The sequence below is a fragment of the Dipodomys spectabilis genome, unplaced genomic scaffold, assembly GCF_019054845.1.
Source record: "Dipodomys spectabilis isolate Male_0828 unplaced genomic scaffold, ASM1905484v1 ptg000234l, whole genome shotgun sequence".
In the NCBI taxonomy this organism is placed as follows: Eukaryota; Metazoa; Chordata; class Mammalia; order Rodentia; family Heteromyidae; genus Dipodomys; species Dipodomys spectabilis.
Genome location: NW_024870911.1, coordinates 6380975 through 6406935, shown reverse-complemented (window position 1 = coordinate 6406935; position 25961 = coordinate 6380975). Strand labels below are relative to the sequence as shown.

Sequence of the window (25961 nt, the reverse complement as noted above, 5' to 3'; positions counted from 1 at the left end):
GACACACATGCACACACACGCGCATACACAGACACATGATAACACAAAGCTCTGTTCTTCATTTACTACATTGTGGGGAGGAGTAGCTACTATGTGGGTAAATACAGAACATCTTCCATGAAATTGTCAGACAGTAAGCAAAGGCACATGTATTTCAAATCAGTTCTTGATGACTCCCAGAACTATTTGATATTTTACTTGGATAAGACACTCATAGGTAGATCCTCTTAACCAATCCTCTTTTTTTTTTTTTTTTCTGGTGGGGGGAGTGTTATTAAACCTGTGTTTTTGCACATACTAGTGAAGAGTTTCACCACTGAGCTATATATCCCTGGGCCTCAAATATTAATCTCAATGAATTACTTATCCTAAAGACTTTGTTTGTTTACTTATAGTTTTAGCTCCACGTTACAGTTATTGAAGTGCAAAGAGAAAGGAAAATTGGTAATAATGGAGAGTGTGTTCTCTGTGAGTATTTGGCATTTCCTCCTTTTGCAAAAGGAATGTGCTCAGTAACTGTTTGTCAGGTGAATAAACAAATTAATATATTATCTTAATTTGAATGAAGTGGCTGCTTTTTCTAAGATGACATTCTAGGATATAAGAAAGTATACATACATGATTTAAAACATTGTACATACATGCCTATGTAATACATGTATTAAAGTGTACATTCATGTATTAAAATGTTGAAGTTACTTATCCCTTCCCGAACATTTGTTATATCACAACAGTCTTTTGTTCCCTTCTTTACTAAGAGCATTTTTGATCAGGGCCCAAACAAAAGGTCCTTCTCCTTGGGAAGAATAAATTGTTTACTTGATCAAAAGTGCTAGTTTGAACTACAGGTTCTCCTCCCTGGAGAACTGGGCCTTTTTCATTAAAGTACCTGCCTGCTGTGTAGCTTATTGGTCTTACAATAAGTGGATAGTTCAGAAACTAGAAAGAATAGTTGATCTTGTTATCTACAGATAGGTCATGCAATTTTAATCAGTTGCATCATAAAATTCCAAGCTTTTTTTGAAAGTGAAATACGCACTCATAAAAATCAATGGGCAAAATTTTATTTCAAGTAGGGGCTGTTGTGTTTGCTCTGTTTTCTTTTTTCTTTTTCTCTTTTCCTTTTCTCTGTTTACTTTCCTATCAGAATCTGTTACAGTGAAACCTCCTTGGTAGTCACCCAAGGCAAAAAAAGGAATACCTGACCTCATTTACATGGGAGGTGGCTCTGTTATCTAGTCCAGGTAAAACTGTGTGAACTTCTCAGCTTGACCCTAATGTAAAATTCACAAGTGCTTATGTTGCAAGTTCAGCCAGAGAAATAAAATGTGGATCTTTCTAGGTCCCCTTCAGACCAGTAATTAGTGGAGAAACTCAATTTATACCTTCAGGGGGTCCCATGTCTCAGTTGGCTTGCAGCAGGAAGCATTTCTGCTCCTCTATTTCACTCACAATTAAGCCATGCAGGCTTTCATGTGCAGACAAGGCTTTGTTCACTGTTACTGTTACTTGTTAAGCTACCATGTGGTGTATATAATTGAGTGATTTGATTTACCCCAGCCCACTCCTTTTCATATGACTAAGTACCATGGTACTTTGTAAAATTTCCCTTAAAGTTCTTACTATTCTATATATCTATATCTATTAATGGATTTATAAGTATGCTTTCAAAATATCTCCTACATAAAGCCCCTGAGCATGGAAATATTTTGCCTTTTAATTGACAATGTTTTGAAAAAATTATGTGGAAATCATCTCAGTCTTTGTTAATTATGTCTATAGACTTGTTCTAGATGTTAACCGAGGTTGCCTTGATCCTTCAAGTTTTTCTAACTGTTTATTGTACACTTCTTGCCTTTCTTCATTTGCAATCTAAGCGTTTATTGTGTGTCTGCCACAGGCACTTTTCTAATATATCTATTTCTTTTCAGTAATGGGGCTTGAACTCAAAGCTTTAAACTTTCTATCAGTTTTGCTCAAGACAGATTCTCTGAGCAGGTGTTCTTGATTGAAAGCCACTCTTTTAGTCCAACTCTTTGCTGGTTATTTGGAGGTGGAATTTTGTGGACTTTTCTGCCTATCTAGCTTTATAACAAATTCCTTCAGGTCTTAGCCTTCTGGGGTAGAATGACAAGGTATCACTGGCACTTGGATTCCATTGGGATGTTTTTGTGTATGTATAAAAACTCAAAGGAATGGAGATCTGAGCCCAGTCTCTTGGGACAAGGCCTATGGTCAGAGAGAACGAAGTACCTAGTTTTTGACATGAAAGATTTCATATTGTAAGGACCAAGAGGCAATTGTGACTAGAGCACAATGAAGTAAGGGTGAGACATAGACAAGAAAGACTAAGTATAATGAAAACATGGCAGATTATCTAATCTAGCAGACTACGGAAGCAATTCTCCTTCCTCCCATTGTCCCTCCTTCTTTCCCCACCTTGGTCTCTCCCTCCCTTTTGCTGCCTTCTCTCCCTCTGTCCCTCCCGCCCTCCTTCTGTCTTTCCGCCTTCCATCCTCCCTCTCTCCTTCTGTCTCTTCTTTCCTTCCTCCCTCTGCCCAGACCTCCTTCCTACTCTTCCTGTCTTCTCTCTCTGTTTCTCTTTCTCTCTTCTCTCCCTTCTCCCCCCACGACCCCGTACCTCTCTCTCCTTATAAGATGAAAATCTATTAGTCTGCCTTGAGCACAGGAATTACATATGAAGTTTATATTGTAAAGGTTCATTCTGATGGATAGGTTGAAAATTCACTGAAGGGAGTGTTTTTCAGCTGGGTGAATTTTTCCCCTTAAGCAGTCATTTTTTTGTCACAAGTTGTAGTGAGGTAATTAGCTTGTATATACCATTCACATTAAGTAGGTAGAGTCCAGAGCTACTGCTAAAGATTCTACAATGGACAAGATGGCCCTTCATAAATGACAAGGAAAAATCTAGTCCAAATTGTCAACAGAGATTCCAAAGGTAAGAGGAAAGTCCAGAGACATAAAAACCACTAAAAAGGCCATTAAGAAAAGTGAGGCAAGGGATAGGCTGGGAGAGTTGGTTGACAATGTTAAAAGGGCTGACATCGGTCAAGATGCACTATATCAACAAGTTGCTTTGTTGAATGACAACTCCCATGTGCAACTACTTAAATAATGAAAAAAAAAAAAACCAAAGAAAGCAGAGGCAAAATTCTGGCAAAATAGGGTGGTTGCTTGGACTAGGATGTTAACAGTGGGGTAGTCAGAAATGATCCAATTCTGCACATACAGTGAAAGTGGAAATATCAGCAGTGACTGATGTATAACATCTGATAGAAAAGAAAGAAGGGGTTAAAGAGTGACTCTAAAACTTTTCAGCTCCATAGAAGGATAAACATTAGCATTTACTGAAATATAAAGATTGTGGAAGGAGGTAATTTTTGAGACAGACATATCTATTAAAACATTTAAGCAGCATTTTGATGCCCAGAAGAAATTCAAGTGGACAGATGGATTTATATATATGGAAGTCTGGGTGAGTAATCCTGCTCAAAGTATACTGTTGCCAGCATAGTATGATATATAAATATGTGAGGCTGAATGAGATTGCCAAGAGAGTGAGAATAGATGAAAGAAGAATAACCAAGAGGAACTGGTCCAATGTTTAGAGGTTAGAAAGGTAAGTGATCAGTGAAAATTACTGGAGTCACTGGCTGTGATACAAAGGAACTAAGTGTTTGTGGCATTCTGGGGAGCTAATTGAAGAAAGCATAAAGCTAGACGAGGACTGTAACTTGACCATCCATTGACAGCAGTGTCATGAATGTTGCTCATGGCATTGACAGGAATGGCTGCCGATCAACGGCCTGACAGGTGTGCTTAAGAGCAACTGAGGGAGGTGAGACAGTGGGTGACTATAGATCAAAGGCTATCATTTCTGAAAATTCTGAACTGGGAAAGTTTGGGAAACAAGAAAAGCAGACAAAGTTGTGTTCTAATAATGCTCACCCCTGAAGAAGAACTACTTCCGCTGAAATGACACTTTTTTTTTTGTCTCAGAGATTGTTCCTGTTCCAAACAGGTGTAAGGAAGTATAGAACTTGCCTTTTGTTAATTCTCACTGGGAATTGACAAAAACGAGACTGATAAACAAACAAATAAATAATAAACTCTTCCATCAGTCACTTGATGCTGTTGAAATTTGTGAGGGGATGTGGGTATGTGAACATCAGGCTGCTCCACTGTAAAATGATACATAATAAAGCCCACAAAATGTAATACATGACTCTCCTTTCCTTAAAAGTTGTTTTAGCTCCTCTATCATAAACTCTTCATTCTGTTCCTTTTCCTAATGCTGAGTAGTTCAAGTACACTATGGTGATTTCATGTTATGTTAGCTCATCTCTAAGGATTTAAGTTTCCACCCCAAGGCATATGTAAAGAAAGATCTCCAAGAGGAGTTTTGGTGCTTCCTGTTAAAATAATTTATTTTCATTGTTAAACAATACACCTTGTTATTATTACTAAGCCAACATAAGCAACCAGTGTATACTGTGTGAAGATTTGTTTTTGTGTCTTTAAATTAGATAGTTAAAACTATTTGTATGAAATTTACAGTTTCTATTTTCTCATATTAAATTATAGGAGAGGCAATCTATTTAATGCAATACAGCTTACATTATCTCTATTTTTGTGAAAACTATAGGCTTAGAGTGCTACTTTGAAAGAATGTTCTTGTAGACATGTAAAGAATTAGTTATCTTTCCCATATACAAATGGTTATGTCGAAAAATGAACTTTACAACTTTCGTGGGGAGGGGGGAAAGGGAATGGGGGGGTTGAGGGGGGGTGGGAGATGGGAAGGGATGGGAAGGGGAAACAAAGGAAGAGGCAACAATGCTTGCAAAGAAATGTATTTATTACCTTCCCCATGTAATTGTAACCCTTCTGTATGGTATTTTCACAATAAAAAAAGAATTAGTTATCTTTGATCTTATATCAAAACCTATAGATGATAGCAAAACCACAAGGACAGTCTGTTTCTGTATATGAAATACGTTTCTCTTAAGAGTTTTATAAATTCTAATACATCTAATCTTCACTACAATCTTTTGAGGTAGCATATGCTATTTTTAATTTTCTTGATAGGGAAATTTAGGCATTTAGTGGTTAAGTAATGGAAGACACATCATATAGTAGAAAATAGTGAAATTGGAATTCAAAGCCAGATGATCTGATTCTAGAATCTTGGAAATCTACTGAAAGAGATTTTGAAAATTTTGATAATCTGAAAATTTAAATGTAAAGCATCTTAGTAAATTAGATAATCAGATTGTTAGAGGAGTAATATAACTACTTTTGTAATTTCTATGGCTATTAGAAGTAATACATGGTCTTTGTAGAAAAATTGGAACAAAAATTATGAAGAAACACATGACTTACGGCTCACAGTTTCATCAATCAGAAGACATATCTGAGCCTTGCAAAAGTGTTTTAATTATAGATGTTTTATAAGTTAATTAGGTGGCAGATAAAATGACTGATAAAATATTTTGTTACACACTTGATTTAGGTTTCTATTAATTATGGCAGATAGTTTTCAGTTTCCTTTGCTGCTACTCTATAATTTGTAAATCAATGATTTGTAAAGGAGTTTGCTTGATTGCATCTTTTCAAGACACTGTGTTTTTATGGTGCTTTTAGGAAGAATTCATTAGCTACCTGGCATGATGCTGTGATTATAGAGGTAGTACATGTGTTTTGTAACAAGAATTTCTACCCTCAAGGAGATTGTGGTTTTGTTGAGGAGAGAATACAATATTTACAAGGATGAGACATGAACAATATGGCATATAATCCAACACTAAAGTCTTAAATGGCAAATATTTAATATTAAGTTAACAGTGTGTGATCCTGTATTACAGGCATAAGACACATAAAGACAAGTTTTACCTTTACTTGAGGCCTAACAAAAGAGATCAGAATTTAAGTAATAATGCAAGGGGAGGTTATTTGAGACTTGTATAGTATCCCTTTGGATAACTTCTTTCAGTTCTATGTGTCTTGTTGATGGATTCTATTATGGAAAAGATAAATTATAGTATAAATGATCCTATTGGAGACCAAGAATAAGAGAGGCTAGCTTCAATGCTTGACATCTACTTAAGCAATAATAGAAATGTCTATTTTATTATAGTGGTGATGGTGGTGAGAATAATGATTTGCTCCCTGCAAATATTAGAGCTTTTCATAAACTAGTTCATGATGCACTTGAAATATATATATATATAGCAAATATTTCAAATGTGTCAAACTATAATATACAATTACATATTGCTAACTTTTATAAAACGTTTATATTGGATGCAAAACACTTTATCTCCTGTTTTCCTTTAAATTAGTGGACATAATTGTCACAAGTATGTCTCAGTTCTACATTTCATAGTTGAATCATTCACAATTCACTATTTCTATAAAGCATGACTTTTCTTGCCTTACCTATGATTAAATAAATACAGAGCACAATGTTTTGTCAATGATTTTAAATAGAACTGGAGATATAGCTCAAGTAAGAGGCCCTAGATTCAATCACTAGCCTTAAAAATGTTGCCTTAATGAATATTACTTTAAGTGAGCTGCTGGTGGCTCACGCCTGTAATCCTAGCTACTCAGGAGACTGATCTGAGGATCAAAGTTCAAAGCCAGCCTGGGCAGGAAAGTCTGTGAGACTCTTATCTCCAATAAACCACCAGAAAACAAGAAGTGCTACTGTGGCTCAAGTGATAGAGCGCTAACCTCGAGCTGAAGAGCTGAGGGACAGTGCCCAAGCCCAGAGTTCAAGCCCCACGACCAAAAAAATACATAAATAATTCTTTATTTTTTTAAAAAAACAAAGACTTAGGAGCTCATTCTATGAGCTTGGTGTAATTATGTGGCAATGTGAATTTATTTCCAACATGCTTTCTCTAACTAGAACTCAAAAAATTTGATCTCTTAATTGGTACTCCTTAATTGTATGTTTTTGGTGGGAACTTAAGAGTCTCTGTGGTGTTGATATTATTAATGACTTTTTAGGGAATAAGATGCGGTAGTACTTGCCTTTTGTAACAAATACAACAGAGAAATAAAATTTTATCAAGTTGTTTTCCTTTCCTCTTTCTTTGGAAGCAAATAAATATAGTCTCTTTTATTAAAGTAATTTATTTTTGACAAACACTTCATCTGGTGATTTTTGTAATAAACTAAAAGAATACGTATCATTTCTTTTAATAGGAAACATTCTATGCTTTCCTAACTAACCCCTCCTCTGACAGCCATTTGTGCTAAAACAACACCAAATTCTATTAAAGTAGACATGATTATTTCAACAGCTATTTTAACTCCATTTAACAAGGCATTTTACTCCTTCATTAATTATTCTATAATATGGCCATTTAACTGTTCTTGTTAAGCTATTTTGTAGCTATTACATGCTCTATATTTCCAAGACTATGCTAACAAACAGAACATGTATATGATACTTAGGGCTTATAGTATTTATCCACTAATGCACTAAAAGAAATAAAAAGCATGCTAAGGATGAAGAAAATCAATGAAAACAATGCATTTTAGTTGGGATGACACATGAGGTTATTACTGATATAAAGAAGAAAACCACAAGCACATTGGAGAATTTAATGCAACACAAACCAACTGTAGAAATGAATTAACTAATTAATTCAGCTAGCATTTATTGAGTAGTTACTATGTACATTGTACTCAGTATGATGCTAATTAGCAGTATCTTCTGCTGAAGACATAAAATCTAGCTAAAAGAATGGTTGTCTCCTTCCTTCCTCCCTCCCTTGCTTTCTTCCCTTTCTTTCTTTCTTTCCTTCCTTCCTTCCCTCCCTCTCTCTTTCTCTCTCTCTTTTCTTCCTTTTTTCTTTCTTTGTTTCTTTCTCTCTCTTTTTTCTTTCTCTTTCTTTCTTTCCTTCCTTCCTTCCCTCTCTCTCTCTTTCTCTCTCTTTTCTTCTTTCTTCTTTCTCTCTCTCTCTTCTTTCTCTCTCTTTTTTTCTTTCTTTTTTTCTCTCTCTCTCTCTTTCTTTCCTTCTTTCTTTCTTTCTTTCTTTCTTTCTTTCTTTCTTTCTTTCTTTCTTTCTTTCTTTCTTTCTTTCTTTCTTTCTTTCTTTCTTTCTTTCTTTCTTTCTTTCTTTCTTTCTTTCTTTCTTTCTTTCTTTCTTTCTTTCTCTTTGTGCTTGAACTCAGGGCCTAGACATTATCCTGAGCTTTTTTTTTTTGCTCAAGGCTAGCACTCTACCACTTGAACCATAGTTCCAGTTTTATTTGGTGATTAATTGGAGATAAGAGTCTCAAGGACTTTCCTGCCTATGCTGGCCTTGAACTGTGATTCTCAGATCTCAACCTCCTGAATAGCTAGGATTACAGTCATGAGTCCCTAGCACCCAGTCCAAGAAAAAAGTTTTTAAAATTATTTTGTCAACTTGACAATATAATTATATGCTTAATTTGCTTTTTGCCCTCTCTCTTCTCCAGTTTTAAGTTTCAGACTTGTATAACTTTAGACTTATAAGCATAGTTTACTCTTGAACATACTTCATTAATTCAACAAGCAGCTTTTAAACTTAAGTATTAACCCGGGTGCCTCTTTTGTTTATTCATTAATCTTAAAAAATTAAGGTAGTTGTTCAAAAAGGTTTCAACACATGTCAACTTATAAGTAAAATGTATCTTGATCAATGTTACCCTTTCCATAATCAGTGAGGGTTTTAACTTGATTACAGTGTACTTATAAAGGATCTTCCCAATACACTGTTTTATCTATTCTAACAGAGGTGTTTGGTTATTAAGTTAGGAAATAACTATTTCTGGTATTTGCCTATTTCCTCATTGGGTTAGCCTTGCCTCCTGCTCCTCTTCCTTGCTTGCTATGGATCCACTAGGAGGCTTTGCTCTCTGGAAATGGACAGTTCTTCCTTTTGTGTATGTCATCCATCCCCTATCCTCACCGAAGGACATCCTGTTAGCTATTCTCCATTTTCTCTGGGAACTTTCCATTTTCCCCTCTTAGTTCTTTCCCTACCAGCACTAAAAATATGGTGCTATTTCTCTCAGCTTGACCACCCACATGCACACTCACTCCAGCTGCTGAACCATTTCTCTCCTTCCTTTTACAGCTAAACTACTTGAAATGATTGTCTATGTTCAGTGACCCCAGTTTTTCTCATTCTCTTGTCTCTTGTATGTTTTACTCTGCATCAGCCTTCTGCCCTCAACACTATAGTAAACCTCCCCAAGCTTAAGCACTCCTCCACAGTTATAAATCCCGCCCCCAGTTCTCAGTCTTCATCTTGAACTGTCAGCAGCATCTGGTACAATTGTTCTCTCCAACTCCTTGAAGTATAGATTTTTTTTTATCTTTCTGTACAATACATTTTTCTCTTTCCTTTTACTCACAGGCCATTCCAAGTCTTATTTTTTGTCTTTAAATCACTTCATACTGGGGAGCTGCAGGACTCAGGTTTTATGCCTTTTCTCTTTGTTACTTACATTGGTGGTGACCTCTTTTTTTGAGACATCATGCAGTTTTGTGACTGGGGAAGGAGTTGTAAGTCAGCAGACATCAACAGAAACCAAGTTATGTAGATCATAGTATTACTGATACTGGCATTACCAAAGAGTATATCAAATTAACCTGCTTAAGTTTCTATCATGCTCCCTCCAGAGAGTAAAGGGCAACTTCATCTCTTTAACAATCATTTAGGTTAAAAAAACAAACAGCAGGGTGCTGGAGACTCATGCCTATAATCCTAGGCTGAGACTTGAGGATCTTGCTTTGAAGCTAGCTTGGATAGGGAAAAGTCTGTGAGACTTTTTAGCTCCAATTAGCTACCAAAAGTTAAGGAAGTGGAGCTGTTACTTAAGTGGTAGAGCATTAGCCTTGAGCAAAAGAAGCTCAGAGACATTTCCCAGGCCCAGAATCCAGGCCCCAAGACTAGGAAAAAACCAAAAAAACAAAACATAAACCAAAAAGTTGAACCTCGTATACTTTTTCTTTACATATCAAAATTATCAACAAATCTCTGTAGCACTACATATTAAATATATCCTGAATCTTCTCACTTCTGACTGTTCTCATAGCTACTCTTTTCATTCCAATGATCATGTTCACATGCTTGAATCAAGAGTTCAACCTACAGAAAGTTCAGATTTGGGGCACACAGTTTGGGGCAGGTCTCACTACGGATCTACATAAAGGAAATTGTAGGTGAGGAATGGGTGACTTGCTTTCTGAAGAAGGAATGAGCTTTGGGTTTACTATGCAATGGCAAGGATATTAAGAGAGTGTTCTTTGGGCCTTGATGCTTTTCAATCTGGAAATAAAATAATATTTATTTGCCTGCCAGTTCTTTCACCCCATTGTTCTTTGAAATCAATATACTACTTTTTCATAGATTTGACAGACATCTGTTAAAAAGCTCTTATGGATCAGATACTATTCTACAAGGTTTTAGGAAGTTAACAAGAGGCCTCAATACTTTAACTGAACTTAGATACTAGTGGAGACAAAAGGTATACACATATCCATATCTATTTTAATAAAAAAAAAAAACTGGCAACTACTATGGAAAAAAATGAAGCAGGACGTGTTTGAAGTGTTAGTGGGTTGTCACTTTAAATAAATTGATGGTTAAAGAATGCCTTGCTGGTTGCAGTGAGGACTTTGGAGTGAAGATTTGAAAGGCTGAGGGACCTATCTGACTTACTGGAGAAACAGCCAGGAAACCAGTGTGATAGGTGAGTCTTTGAAATAACTGTGCTGGATGGCGAAGGATCTTCCTAGCTAGTTTTAGAGATGTACTTTCATTTTGAGGAGAGGCCTTAACAAACCATTATAGACTGGATGGGTTACATAACAGAATTAACATTTTCAGTTTTCTGGAGGCTGATGGTGCAGGATCTGCTGGTGAGGAATCTCTTCCTGATTTGCAGATGGCAGCCTTCTTGACAGCTTGTCACATGGTAAAGACAAAGCAAGTTCTCTGCTATCTCCTTTCCTAAGGGTCCTAATCACGTATGTGAAGCCTACCCTATGACTTCATCTAAATATAATAATCACCATCCTATTGGGGTTAGTGTTTTAGGTTTTATATTTTAGTTTAGTTTTGGTGCTGGTACTGGGACTTGCACTCAGGTCTAGGCAGTGTTTCTTAATATTTTTTTTCACCAAGGCTAGTGTTCTACCACTTGAGTGAGCCACAGTCCACTTCAGGCTTTCTGGTGATTACTTGGAAATAAGAGACTAAATTACATTAAGTGAAGAAAGTCAGTCCCAGAGAGACAAAGGATTCATGTGTTCCCTTACATATAGAAGCTAGAGTTAGCTTATAGTTAGCAAATATGCTGGATGGTATGCAAAGTTGTACTAATGTATTAAGTGCAATATGGGAGATTCAAGGGAGAACTCAAATAGTGTAATGCCTTAGAAAGGCAAAGTCAATGTTCAACAAAGTAAACATCAGAAAGTGGGTATTTGAGAGGGGTAGGGTAGGATCAATGGGAAAGGGGTAGGGTAGGATGCATGGGAAAGGGGTTGACAAGTGAAAGGAGAAGGGGAGAATGCATACAAGAATTCAATATACATCCTCCAAAATTAAGAAGAGTTCATTTCCAAAATGTAGGGGAAGGATGGGTGAGAATATTGAAAGCGATGATGCTGATCAAGATGCATTGTATTCACAGATTGTTTTGTTCAATGGCAACTCTTTTGTACAATTGTTTAAACATTAAAAAAAAAAGGGCTTTCAGACCAGATGGGCTTGAAACTATGATGCTCAATTCCTGAGTAGCTAACATTACAGATGTGAATGGACTCATGGCTTCGTGTGACATACTTTTTAGGGATCATATTATCTTCCTCATGTAAAACAGCCTGTTGAAGGAACAGGAAAAAAAAGCAGAAAAAAGCTAAAGCATAACGCCAGAAATAATGGTGAGTTGGGTAGATTGGTGGCAGCAGAGGTAGTAAGAAGGGACAGAATCTAGATGTATTTTGAAAGAGGAACCAACCAAACTTTCTGTGTTACAAAAGGACTTCAAATGATGTCTTGATAAGGAGCTTCATTCAACTATAGTTTGGAAGATTGTGAAAAGCTCTTGAAAAAGTATGTGGGAATTTTTTTTTGTTGTTGTTGCCTATTTTCCTGGTAGCTACAGTAAAAGGTAGGAATCTTTTTGTGCTTGATTCTTCTCTTTTTTGGTTATTATGAGTTAACATGGCAAGATGAATAATTAGTATTTTCTGTATTTCCTAACCAGAGCAGCTGTATTTAGAACAAAATAATGGCTGTAATATGCTTTCCTTGAAGTGGATTGTTCCCTTCACTGGCCATTGGTCAATCTGGAGTTAATTATAGCCAAATAGCAATCCAAAGCCCTGGAGAAAGGGAGGAACATTTCATTAAAATCTAGCTGAGGATTACTGCTGACAGAAGCACTGCCAATCAGGCAGTTTTTAAAAGAAAGGTGACCATTCCCATAAACTTTACGGCTAAAATAGCTTATATTGAGATATTGAGATCAGAAGGTGGTTTTTTGTTTCTGTTTTTTTTTTTTTTCTTCCAAATTAGCTCCATTTCAAGAAACGGAGACTGTGAGGGTAGTTATGGAAATGAGGGTTAAGCATCTCAAAGTCAATTAAAGCAAATCACTTCACAGCACAGAAATAGTCAAAACATTTTTTTTCTCTCTTTCCCTTTTCCAATGTTACTGTGACAGTGTTCTTTATGGGATGCAGGCCTCTTTCAGATGTTTGCGTTATGATGATAATATAGTGATCGCTTATGGCAGGTTATAATTCCTAAAGCTGAGGACCTGTGAGCATCCAGCTTTGGCATTGAGGTCTGATGATCTTAACCAGATATGGGGCTGGGGGTGGGGGTGAGGTGGGAGGGGGGCACAAAATGATCCTTTCCGCAAACTGTGAAACTTCTGCTTGTAATTTTCAGGAATAAAAATGCAGGATAGCTCTGGTAACCTAAGTGAGAAGTGCTTTCTTCATTCAAGAGATGAATCTGCAACAAACCATGGAACATTCGAATTAGATGGAGGCTGAGAGATTATTATGAGGGAAAAAAAATCTGATTCTTAGAAAACATTTCTACCTGACACAAACATGATGTGATTGTTTTGAGAATAAATCTTTTTTTTTTTTTTTTTTTTTTTTTTTGGTTGGTCGTGGGCTTGAACTCTGGGCCTGGGCGCTGTCCCTCAGCTCTTCAGCTCAAGGCGAGTGCTCTACCGCTTGAGCCACAGCGCCACTTCTGGTTTTCTAGTGGTTTATTGGATATAAGAGTCTTATGGACTTTCCTGCCTGGGCTGGCTTTGAACCGTCATCCTCAGATCTCAGCCACCTGAGTAGCTAGGGTTACAGGCATGAGCCACCGGCGCCCGGCTGAATAAATCGTTTTTATAAGATCCTTTTTTTTCCCCTCTAAGTTTTCAACTTATGATTTTATCCATCCTGGTACTAGAGAAATTTCAAGAGTCAGACTGAAACTTTTTGAAAGATTTCAAGTGGAAAATATACAATTGGTCCACCTTTTTAGTCTTAAAACCTTTCATTACTGTCTTTGAGACTTTTGATGTCACTGCTTATGTACTTTGAAATGTAAAACAAATTGAAGTGTAAAACAACCCTTATCTGGTCAGGGAGGTTGCAGTACACAGAGAAAATCCAGTATAGTAGTTGTAAATAAAGCCTTCCAGGCATTCCTGAAGCTTCTTCAAAGGCTAATTTTGAAAGAAAGGCGAGTCCCAAGTGCCATTTTTTCAGTTGGAGGAATTTTAATGGTTTATAACTTTGATTTATTTTTTATTGGCTTTATTTTTCTTTCTTTATGTGTCCTGTCTTCATATGAGAAGTAATTCATGAATGACCTAGAGTTTGTCTTAAACAGTACAGAGTCAGGTGTCTTTCAAATTTGAAATTGTTAAGCGATTCCTTTTATTTCACAGACTGAAAAATATTCACTAAGCTGTGAAGTAATTGGTAAGTTGAAAATGTTTAGGATCATTTAGCTCCTTAAATACATTGAGATATACTCTGTCAATTTTTATTAATATTAATAAAGGTAGCTGGTAAGTGGTATGAAACTCGATGAGCCAAACTCTTCCAGTGGGCAAAACCCGCACTCTATTTCTTAGCAAGAATGTAATTTAATTTCTTATACCTTATTGCAACAGGCTGAACTGTCTTCCTCAAAAATTGATATTTTGAAGCTCTAATATCTAAGTGTAACTGTATTTGGAAATAGAAGATAACTAAAAAGCAATTAGAAAGTAATTAAGCCTAAAGGAGGTCATTAGGGTGGTATCCTAATCTGATAGGACTGGTGGCTTTAGAAATTCTTGTTTGTGTCCTGTGAGGACTCAGAAGGAGGAAGGCCATGTCCTTGTATGAGTTTGGGTCATTTTCAGTACTGTTTGCTTAAGCTTGTGATGCGAGTACAGTCAAAAGAAAGTTAGTGATAACCACGGACCTTTTTGGCATGTTCCCATTTTATCCAAATTACATAAATTATTTCAGAGGAAATTACTGATTTTACCTTCTTAAGTATCTATTACTCTGTATCATCCCTTCTCATCTATAGTGAAAAACAAGTGTGCTTAGAAATAATTTTAATATAAATCCTCTATATGGTCATCAAACTCTCCCTGAACCGGGTTAGCTTTATAAACTGTACAATCTTGGTTACAACTACTGAACTCTGTGTTTGTAGTAAGAAAGCAACCATAAACAACACAATATGAATGGATATGGCTGTGTTCCAAGAAATTTTATTTACAAAGGCAGACAGCTGGCCAAGCTTGGTCCAGAGTTCACTAAACTCTGCATCACTCTATAAATTCTTTAGTTCAAGAAACTTATGAGGCTCTCCAAGAGTCTTACTATAATTAATTTTTTCTTATTTTTTAATAGATGTTTGAGAACCAAGGTAAACTGACATGTTGAGAAGAATTTGCTGAAACGTGTTTTTTTTTTTCTTCAGAGTTGTGGGACGTTAAGAATTAAGGGCAGATGAAGAGAGAGGAGAAGGGTGGGCAAATGAAATCATAACACTCAGTGTGCTTATGGGAAACTAGTGTCAGGTAACTTGAGGGGATAGATGGGACAAATGGGATGGAGAATGATAAAATAGTTTGCATTGATCAAGATACATTGCATTCATAAGCAGACAAATTGAACGAAATCACCTTTGTACAACCACGTATGGATAGGTAAATATTATACATAAAAAGGAAAATTATTCCTCCTCCTCCCCCTCCTCCCCCTCCTCCCCCTCCTCCCCCTCCTCCTCCCCCTCCTCCCCCTCCTCCTCCCCCTCCTCCCCCTCCTCCCCCTCCTCCCCCTCCTCCTCCTCCTCCTCCTACCCCCCCTCCTCCTCCCTCCCCCTCCTCCTATCCCCCCTCCTCCCCCTCCTCCTCCTCCCCTTCAGGGTCTGGGGTGTTGTTCTGAGCCTCTTTGTGCTCAGGGCTTCTGCTGTACCATTTGAGCTACAGCATCGCTTCCTGCTTGTTCTGAGTAGTTTACTGAAGATAAAGGTGGCTCAGTGGTAGAGTGCTTACCTTGCATGCATGAGGTCCTGGGTTCGATTCCTCAGCACCAAATAAGCAAAAAGAAAAAAGCCGGAAGTGGCGCTGTGGCTCAAGTGGTAGAGCACTAGCCTTGAGCTGAAGAGCTGAGGGACAGCGCCCAGGCCCAAAGTTCAGGCCCCACAACCGACGCCCATTCCCCTCCCCCCCCCCAAAAAAAAGAGTCTCATGTACTTTCCTGCCTGGGCTGGCTTGGAACAGCAATCCTCAGATCTCAGCGTGCTATGTAGCAAGTAGCAAGGCTTACAGTCAGGAACCACCAATGTCTAGCACACTTCCTTTTTCATGGCACCTATTTTCTCATCAATATACATAGAACACACAAAATAATGAAATAATAATTGCATTAATTGATGAATATTACCTACTTGGATATACTACTTAGAATTACATTAAGTTAATACCTATATTTTAAAATGATATACAGGGGCTGGGAAGGTGGCTCAGTGGTAGAGTGCTTACCTTGCATGCATGAGGCCCTAGGTTTGATTCCTTAGTACCATATAAATAGAAAAGGCCAGAAATGGTGCTGTGGCTCAAGTGGTAGAGCACTAACATTGAGATGAAGAGCTGTGGGACAGCACCCAGGCCCAGCGTTCAGGCCCCATAACCCCCCCTCCCCCCCCCCACACACAAAGATGTACGATATATTTGTGTGCAATTACTTAAATATGCTTATTACATGTTTATGTTTATATATTATGTATTTCCTTCCTATATATTACATAGCCTCATGAAAACTTACCTGATGAGTCTCTCACTTAATTTATTTAACATTATTACCGTAGAGGAACAATGTCTGGAAACTTTATTGTTTTGGTCATGATTAACAGACAAGTTTTGCACCGCAATCTCCAAAATATTAAGAATGAAAAGAGAGAACCAGGGGCTGTTGACTCACACCTGTAATCCTAGATACTCAGGAGGCTGAGAACTGAGGATCACAGTTTGAAGCTAGCTTGAGTAGAAACTTTTGTGAGACTCATATCTAATTAACTACCAAAAAGTCTGAAGAGGTGCTATGGCTGAAGTGATAGAGCACTATCTCAGCATTGGGCAAAAAAGCTCAGGGACAGTGCCCAGGCTCTGAGTTCAAGCCCCAGGACCAGCACACAGACACAAAACATAAAGTAGTGGGAAGTAATGGCTGGTTATAGAGACATTTGAATCAGGCAACTAGGTTTATATCTTAAATATACACATCTATGTAAGAATATCAGAGATTACTTTTGCTCACATTCGTTTTCTTCTCAGCATGCTGACTTCACCGAGATTCATGTTTAGGTCATCACAACTCCTTTTCGATTAGGCCTCAGGAACATGGTTCTCACATCGTGATGAAGGTGTACACACTACACTTGGGGAAATACGGAGGTGAAGAGAGGGAGGGAATGCTAAGCAAACAGTCAATCTCAGGGAATGCAACGTGTTTCAGAATCTGTCATATTTTTAAACCTAGCAAATAGGGAAATTGAAGATCTGTTCCCACCGTGTCAGATTTTGTATATCTGTTGTCAAACATATCAGTCACTAAAGATATGAGATGAAGAAAGCTACAAATAAATGATCACAAGAAAGAAAACACACTAATCCTCATGCTTGGATGGAGGTTGATTTATGTTGATGGATGCTGCACTCCATTAAGAGTTGACATGGTGTTTTGTACAGAGTGTGCAGAGAGGTACTTAGAATGTTGAGCTCGGATCTGAAGTATGCTTGTGGTATATAACAAAATTGTGACATTTCATGGAAACTATGAAAGTTTACTGTTAATAAGTCTTTAAAAATATTGGCATCATGGTTGTATATCAGGCATTTTCTTTTTGCAATGCTTTGTTGGAAAATATGAAAAATTGCAATTAGTAATTTGTGTGCTAACCTGGCTCCTGTGAGCAACTCAGGTACACATTACCCATTGTCTGCTCTGACCTTAGTAAAAATTTAAGAAAGGTAGTTAATATAAACATTATCATTTACCTGGAAGTGATAGGCTGTCATTAGGCTGAATTTGTAAACACTGACCAGGATTAATAAATACGGCAGGATCAAATTTTCTGAGCTTTCAAAATGTGGACATAGGAATACATGACTACTACTAGTAGTAGTCCAGATAACAGTAGATGCTAAAGATGCCACTTTCAACAGGACTTAAAGGGAATCTAGGAAGCAACAAGTATAGAGGATGTGTATTCCATTCATCTGCCCGCACCAATAACAGGCTGCCTAAGAGTTAAGTACGCAGAAGAAAGACCTAATTGTACTCATCGTCTCTTCCCCTAAGAGATTATCAACCCTGTTCAACATTATCAGCATCATAACTCCAAGCATCCCAGGCCATCTCTCTCATCATATTGAGACTTTTCCATATCTACGTATCTTTATCTATTGCACATCTATCTATCTATCTATCTATCTATCTATCTATCTATCTATCTATCTATCTATCTATCTATCTATCTATCTATCTATCTATCTATCTATCTTTCTATCTATCTATCTATCTATCTATCTATCTATCTATCTATCTATCTATCTATCTATCTATCTATCTATCTATCTATCTATCTCTTATCCATCATCCATCTGTCATCTATCTCTACCTATCTATATACCTGTATAGTTGATATATCTGTACACCTACATTGTGTAGTTAAATTAAAATTCACTTCTATACAAGAATCTTCTCTCTTTTGGAAGTCCCTACGTGTCCTTAGCATTTTCCCCTATATCTTAACTTCCTTCCTGAATGTTCCATATCAGTATAGTCAGTGGGCATGTCTTGTCAAGGGTAGGTGTGAAACTTCTTAACTCACTGAAACTTGGCCATCTCTTAAAGACTCTTCCTTCCTAACAATTCTCTAAAGTGGAGTTTTCTTTCACAGTCAAGGTTCTGTAGGCCTGGCAGTAGAGTAGTTGTTAGACCTGTTTAGGGATACTTCCAGGTTGCTATTTCTCTTTAGCTTCTTCCTACAAAAAAAAGAAAACAAACAACCATGATTTCCTGAGTAAGATGCAAGCCAATTAAGTCTCCTACTTTCTCACCTTGCTTGAATTTATCTGTTCTTGCTTTCCTGGGGTTATATTTTAACATGGTATTTTTAGATTAAAATTTTAGTTGCCCACCCCACCCCCAAATCAATATATTACTCATAGTCGGCACATTTTGAAACCTATGTGTGGAACAACTACATCAAGATACTTAGAGTACCTATTATCTTACTTAATTTTTGTAGTGAGAGCACAAAAATCTGGCCTCTGAAGGGTACTAAGTTGTGCAGTACAGTGCTTTAACTACAGTCACCATGTTATATGTCTCTTGAACATATTCCTCCTGGCCTCACTGAAAATTTATATCTTTTGGCTGACATCTCCCCAAGCACACTCGAATGATGTTGTATTTGTAGTCCTAAGCATCTAACATTCACCTTCCCTCCCATCATCCTTTGGTAGATGCTTTCCACTGACGATCCTTTCAGAACCTTAATTGGCTCACCCAGTCCACAGCCATCCTTGACCGGATATGCTCACTCCCTGTACCAGTTTGGCACATCTTTTCAAGCATCTCACTCGGCTTCAGCCTCCTATGTTCTCAGCATATTCTAGTTCTTCTGCTCCAACCAATTTTCAACCTATGCCTCCCTGGGCCTTTCTTGAAAAAAATCTCTATCAGAATTAAATCTCACTCCATGTACCTCTGTTGACTTGACCACAGTATTCCTATTAAATTTATGAGTATATAGTTATGTGAGCCCTTAATACTGGATAATCATTTTATATCTTGATTTCAATTTTGTCTCCTGCTCACCAAGAAAATGATCTCCCTTTGATGTCTGTGCTCCATCCTCTCTCTTCTCTGTGGTATGGTTTACCAGCAGCCTATATGCTTATTTCATTCTGTGAAGAAAAAAAATTAGCAAGCAGAAGTGAATTTTCTTTTCATCCACCTGTGTTGTCCATTCTACTAGTAAAATGTATGAAGTTTCTCATATCCAATCCTCCACAAATGGTCTTGATCCCACTTCCAATGGCTACTTTTATGACTTTGCTTTGGTATTATCCTCTCTTGCATCCCTAGGATTTTCTTCTATGTTCATAGGATCCTTTTTTTTTTCTACTCTCTTTTGTGCTGCTATTGGGTTTTAAATTTAGGGCTTTTTAAAAAACCTTTGCTCAGCTTTTTCACTATGGCTGGTGCTCTACCACTTGAGCCATAACTCCAATTTCAGTGTTTTGCCAACCTGAGATGGCTCCAAACTGAAATAGCATCTTTTCTGCTTATTTTTTGAACACAGCACTCTTATTTCAATCTTGAGTCACACTTCTTTTAGTAATAAACAGGTTTTTTAAATCATGAAAAATAAAACTTAAATTTTGCATGTGGAAATTCCAAACTAAACTTGGTTTCTTTCTGATGGGCATACATGAGTTTCAAAAACATTTTTTTTCCTCTCTGGATTTTGATGACATATGTTTAATTTAAAAAGCTATATTTTTGTTCTGATTCCTTATTGAAATAGAGTCATTCTTTTGGGTTCAGAAAATAGGCCAGTACTTCATGCATTTGTTTTTAGAAGAAGCAAACTTTTGATGATAAATGACTAACAGATTTCTAAGTTCCTTGTTGCTTCTGAATCTCCATTGTCCATATTGCATTTAACATGTAAATGAGAAGCAATTCAAGAGAGAAAACAGAGTGCAGTGATAAAGCTCTAATTTCCTACTTTGCTCACTGCTTAATCTTAGGTAGAAAAAAATCTCTTTGGCCCTCTAATAAATGGGGATCTCATTTGGCATACTCATTTTTGTCTAAGATATTGCCAGAAGAGAATCAAGCTGTTGAGTCAGAAAACGACATATTTGTTGAATACAGATGAGATACCTCTGTTAATTCTTCCATATGATTAGGTAAAACACATTTCTTGTGTATATAAATAAAATGCATTCTTTTTGTAGTGAAAATTCACCTGTAGGACACTGCATCAGAAGGCATTTTGCAGGGCGTTCAAGTTGATTAATATTAAAAATCAGTCCTTGGTTTTTGAGGATTTTGGTGATATGGAAAACTAGACATTGTTATGGTATGAATAATTCTTTTGTTCAAAGAAAAGATACATTTTAGACTATGCATACACTGAATTTACAGAGAGGTGTAAGCAAGATCAGATTTTACATAGTGACCAGTTTGACTGTCTTTGAAATACAATTTGTTCTATCATTAGCAATTCTGTACAGAGAGAACTTCACTCAAAAATGTGATATAGTTTCAAACTTGGAGAGAATAGAAGACTTTGCAAAGATTCTAGCAAAATATTTTTTCCCAGAAATCACCTATATAAACTATGCCCCTACTTATCAGAGGTGAATTTTAACAAACTGCATTAGAAAGAAAATACTGGTGCAATGTATTATGAAGTCATATATTTAATTACATTGTATATTGCTATTGTATATGCTATTGTATATTTCATTGTATATACGATTTATATTTTTGGGAAAAACTTCATCCTTAGGAAGACCATGTCTACTACATTACTTTGCCATGGTAACTAATAGTCTTTGTATCTTTTTATCTATGTGGCTCTTGATATTTTTCCTTAAAGGGAAGTGAATTTCAAATAGAAAAAGAGAAAATGATTGGAGTTGAATAGTTTAACTCTATTATAATTTGTATACAGTTAAGACCTATATAAGGAATATTATAAAGATGAAAATGTTTTAATAAAGTCCTATTTATTCAATTTCTCCTGTTTTCTGTCCTTAAATATTATCCAGTTGTACTTTTTGTGAGTTATGCTAGAGGAAAATACAAAACTGAATACTTTCAGCAATTTGTTTTAATTTTTTTTTCAGGGGAGCTCTTAGGGCATTTTTTCTTGTTTTTATTTTTAATTTATTTTTGGTCATGGGGCTTGAATTCTAGGCCTGGGCACTGTTCCTCAGCAATTCAGGTCAAGGCTAGCGCTCTACAACTTGAGCCACAGTGCCACTTCCTACTTTCTTGTTTAAAACAAGCATTAATGATAATTTTTGCTTTTCCAAATTCTCATTAAAAATTAATCTATACCCAATGTTAATGGTAGCAACAATGATAATAATGCTCATGGATTAATTATGGCATGTTATCATCTCATGTATTATATATCTGAATCATTTTATCTATTAGCTTAAAATGTATAGAACTTAACAGAATGATACTAATATACATTTAGAGGAATAGAAATAGATAAGCAAGAATAGACCATGGATGTTTGGCTGGGTAATGGCTGGACCTGGACAGTGTTTGACTTTCCAGCTGTGGATAGTAAACTAGTTGAAAGAATTGCTGGCCAGACTGAGTGCCATATTTTCCAGTTTATTATTTTGGATACTTACAAGTGCCATTGATAGTGGCTTTGCATGAAGCCTAAAATGATTGCACTTATGAGCTTTCATAAACATATTCTGCTGTAGTTATCACTTTTGTCATGTCCTCATTATTTTCTGATCAGTTATGTATTTTTATAATGACAATTGTAATTATGTATGTGCATAATTATTTATTATTATCAAGTTGTCAGAAAAATGTAGGTGACTTCAGAAAAATGATGATTTCACAGTTCAGAAAGCCGAAAGTCTCATGTTAAGTGTTGGCAGAGTTGGCTATTCTCTAGGAGGTGAAGTATCTATTCTTCTGTTCTTTTCTTGTTCCTATACTTTCCAGGCAATCTTAAGTGTCTTTTGGTTTATCATCACCTGTGTCTGCTTTTATCTCCACATGGCATTTTCCCTGTGTTCTTGTCTGTATTGGTCTTTGTGGTAAAATCTTCCCTTTGTGTAATGATGATGGCCCACCCTGCTAATGCCATCTTAAATTGTTCATTTCTAAAGATCTTCTTTCTAAATAAAGTCCCACTCATCGATCCTGAGGTTAATAAAGACTTCAATGTCTTTTTGGAAGCCACGACTCAACCCAGAACAAGATTTTATTCATTTGATGATGTTATGTTTCCTACCTCATGGAACTTTTTCTTTTGCCCATGAGTTTTTTTTAATTTAAATTTTATTGTAACGGTGATATGCAGAGGATTATAATTACATAAGTAAGGATAATGAGTACATTTCTTTTTGAAGTGTTACTCACTCCCTCATTTTCTCTTACTTCACCCCTACCACCCTCCCCACCCCAAGCTGTAAATTTCATTTCCAACATAGTTCTAGTGAGTATCACTGTTGAATTGGTTCACTCTTTCTCCCATCCTTTCTGTGATTTCCCCTTCCATCCCCCAAATCAAGACAAAGGGTACAGAAATAAAACTTATATACAAGACAAAGGAACAATGACAACAGGGAAGAAACCAAAGGATGGGGGAAAAAAAGAAGGAAAAGAAGAAATAAGTGCAAACACTACAAAAGAAAAATCTCTTGTTTCCATCTCATGGAACTTCTTTCAGTAGGGTCCATCCTCCACCCTTTGCTTCAAACTTACAAGGTCACTCTTCCATGTTGCTGAGATGGTCTGATATGGTGGCAGTGTGAATACACAGAGTTGCTTCACTCTGCCTATGAGAAGTCGTTATAAACTAATGGCTGGTTCCTCAGTTTCATCCAACCCCATTAGTTAGCCAATTACCACTTTGTCATTAGGTGGTTCCAGCAATAAGATCCACATTACTCACTTCTGGTAAGCTCCGAGAAGGCTTGTACCTATGACTCACTAGGTGAATAGAGGTGAATCATATGTAATGACCCTCAGACTACTGGTATATACACATGTATACACTAGCCTCTTGCTGAAAGTGAGGTTCAGTGGTATGGCCAATCAACACCAAATGATATGAAATTATCTTCGATGAAGATAAAAGCTTGTATGGATTATTGTGAGAACACAGAGGAAGGATGCTTCCCTGAGGTGATAGAGATTGCAGAACAGAGGTGAAATGAAGAATTCAGGTGACATTTCAGGAAACAAGATCATCAAAGGAGACTCCATTATCCTGCTCTTACCTTTGTTCATCCAACACATCTTCACATTGTTACGTGCCAAATGTCATTCTAAGTTTTCTAATTCTTTTATGATCACAACAGTTCAGTGAGTCAGATCCATGGCTTTCAGATATTTCCAATGAGGAAAGTGAGGATTAGAAAAAATTAAAAATTTGTGCAGGATTCCTGGGATTCAATCTCAAGTATCAATTCAATCTGTTGATATTCATATTTGCCTTCAAGTAATGAGAAATTTCAAAACAGGGGACCAGAGTGGATTACTAAGGACCTAAATTACACATAGGAGTAGGACAAACCAGGTTGATATGTAGCAGAAGTTGAACTCAAATTTTAAGAGAGATTTTGGAATAAAGCCCACAATGAAATCTAAGTAAGAGTCTAATTCAGGCTTCTATCTGAATAGGAAAAAAGAGCTCAACAAGGCAGAAACCAGTTACCAGCTCTGATCCCAGGGTTTGGAGCAAAGCAAAGGACAGAGGTCACAGTTGGAGATGGTTTAGCAATCATATCTGATGTGATTACAGACATAAAGAAAGACATTAAGGAGAGAATGTTGCCTTAGTGTTGAAGTCTGTGCTCTTAACTAAAAAGGATGCACACAAACACATCTGTATGTATGTATGTGTGTATTTCATTTCAGTGGGTTGTACTAGTTTGAGCCAGACTACTTATTACAGATAACCATGGGAGGGTTACTTATATCAATGCCTCTGTTCCTTTCTCTATAAATGGTCTTTAGGTACAGTTTGTAGCTCCATAGATCGCTGTGTAGTAACTTCAAAATTAAGAATAGCTATTAGTTTTGATTAGTTATGATATGTTCTTCAAAGGGGGAGTGAGATCTTAGTTAAATGTTAAGAGTATAATCATGGTCATATTTTCTTGAATGAATACTCACTATGTTTAATGTCTAGTGTCTTTGAGGAGTTATTCCTTTTAATTATTAAGGTATCGGCTCTTTTTTTTTTTGTATGTATGTCAGTCCACAGGCTAGAATTCAGGGTCTAGGTGCTGTTCCTGTATCAGCTCCTATTATAAAGCAAGACAATAATAAGTTCAATACAGGAACATAGCTGGTAGAGCATCAAAGACACCATAACAATGCTATTGTGAGGGATAGGAGAAGTTCAGAGGAAGATGTCGGAGGAGATAGCAGATTGTGGAAGACCTTAGAGGGGAGAACATGTTGAATTTTTTAAATCTAATGTTTTGTGAAATATTGCACATACCTTGCCTTTTTGTTTATTTATATTGGCCTATCCATAGATCACTATCTGTTGCTCTATTGGACAAGTCTCTAGTCCTATCAATGATTCTCTACCCTGTTTTGATTTAGTTCTCTAGTTACACTTTAGCACCTCTGGTCTCTTATATTTCTGGTTGTGCTTTGTACAGAAATTATCAGTTATCTTAAGCATCTGGCATTGGAGGCTGCTATTTACCTTTTTGCTATCCAATGCCTTCTCTCTTATCAGTTCTCCAAGGTCTTTGCTCTCAAAAGGGGATATTTAAAACAAATTAAAAATCACTGACTAATTCTGGAAGGGTTTATGGAGATTGATTTAAAACCTTACATAAAGTCCTTTGTGAGGGTTCTAAAAGGGTGAATGCTTGGTCAGTGTGAAAGAAAACATAACATTCCATGAGGATTATATTTGCAAGCAGGTTGGCAGTTTTGAATACACGGAGGAGTTACTGAGCATGAGATTCTGGCATGTAAATATCAATTAGATTCTCAAGTCTCTGTTTTCAATTCATGTCACTATTACCTTTGCACGAACTTTTGCTTTGTAGGACTTGCCAACTGAAACAGCTCTTTCTCTGTCTCATTAACTCTCTTCAATATTCAGATCATTCTTTGTTCATTGGCCCATAGAACTTTCACTTCTCTCTAGCTTAAAAAAGAAAAGAAAAGAAAAGAAAAAGCAGCAGCAGCAGCAGTAGCAGTAACAGCTTAAGTAACTTGGCTGTTTTACTAGAAAGCACTCAGAGATGTAGGACTCAGAAGGCTTTTATATGAAATAATATGTTATATTACTTCAAATACTGTGTTTACAGAGCTCATACTGTTAAGGATTAAAGGAATGTGCCGTGACAAATCTGATTCTGGGCAGGATTCCTTTCTCTAAAATAGATCAGTTGCATTCAAGTAGAACTTTTGATTTATGAGAATTAGGGTTTTGGAGTGCATTGTACGGTGCTCTATGTAATGTCAACAGATTATTGTTTCCCCTGAGAGTCCCTGTGCAACTCTAGCAAGGGCTACCAACATTTTCTTGGTTTATAATATCACTGTTCCTGAGCAGGGGTCAAGATACGATGGCTTCTCTTATAAGAAGCACACAGGTTTTAGAGACTTTTAA

General features: G+C 36.7%; 1 protein-coding gene across 1 annotated transcript in view; it reads left to right on the top strand.

Annotated features, from left to right (window-relative positions):
* Positions 1-25961, top strand: part of Trhde (thyrotropin releasing hormone degrading enzyme) — a 388269-nt gene that overhangs the window by 130351 nt on the left and 231957 nt on the right. The window lies entirely within an intron of this gene.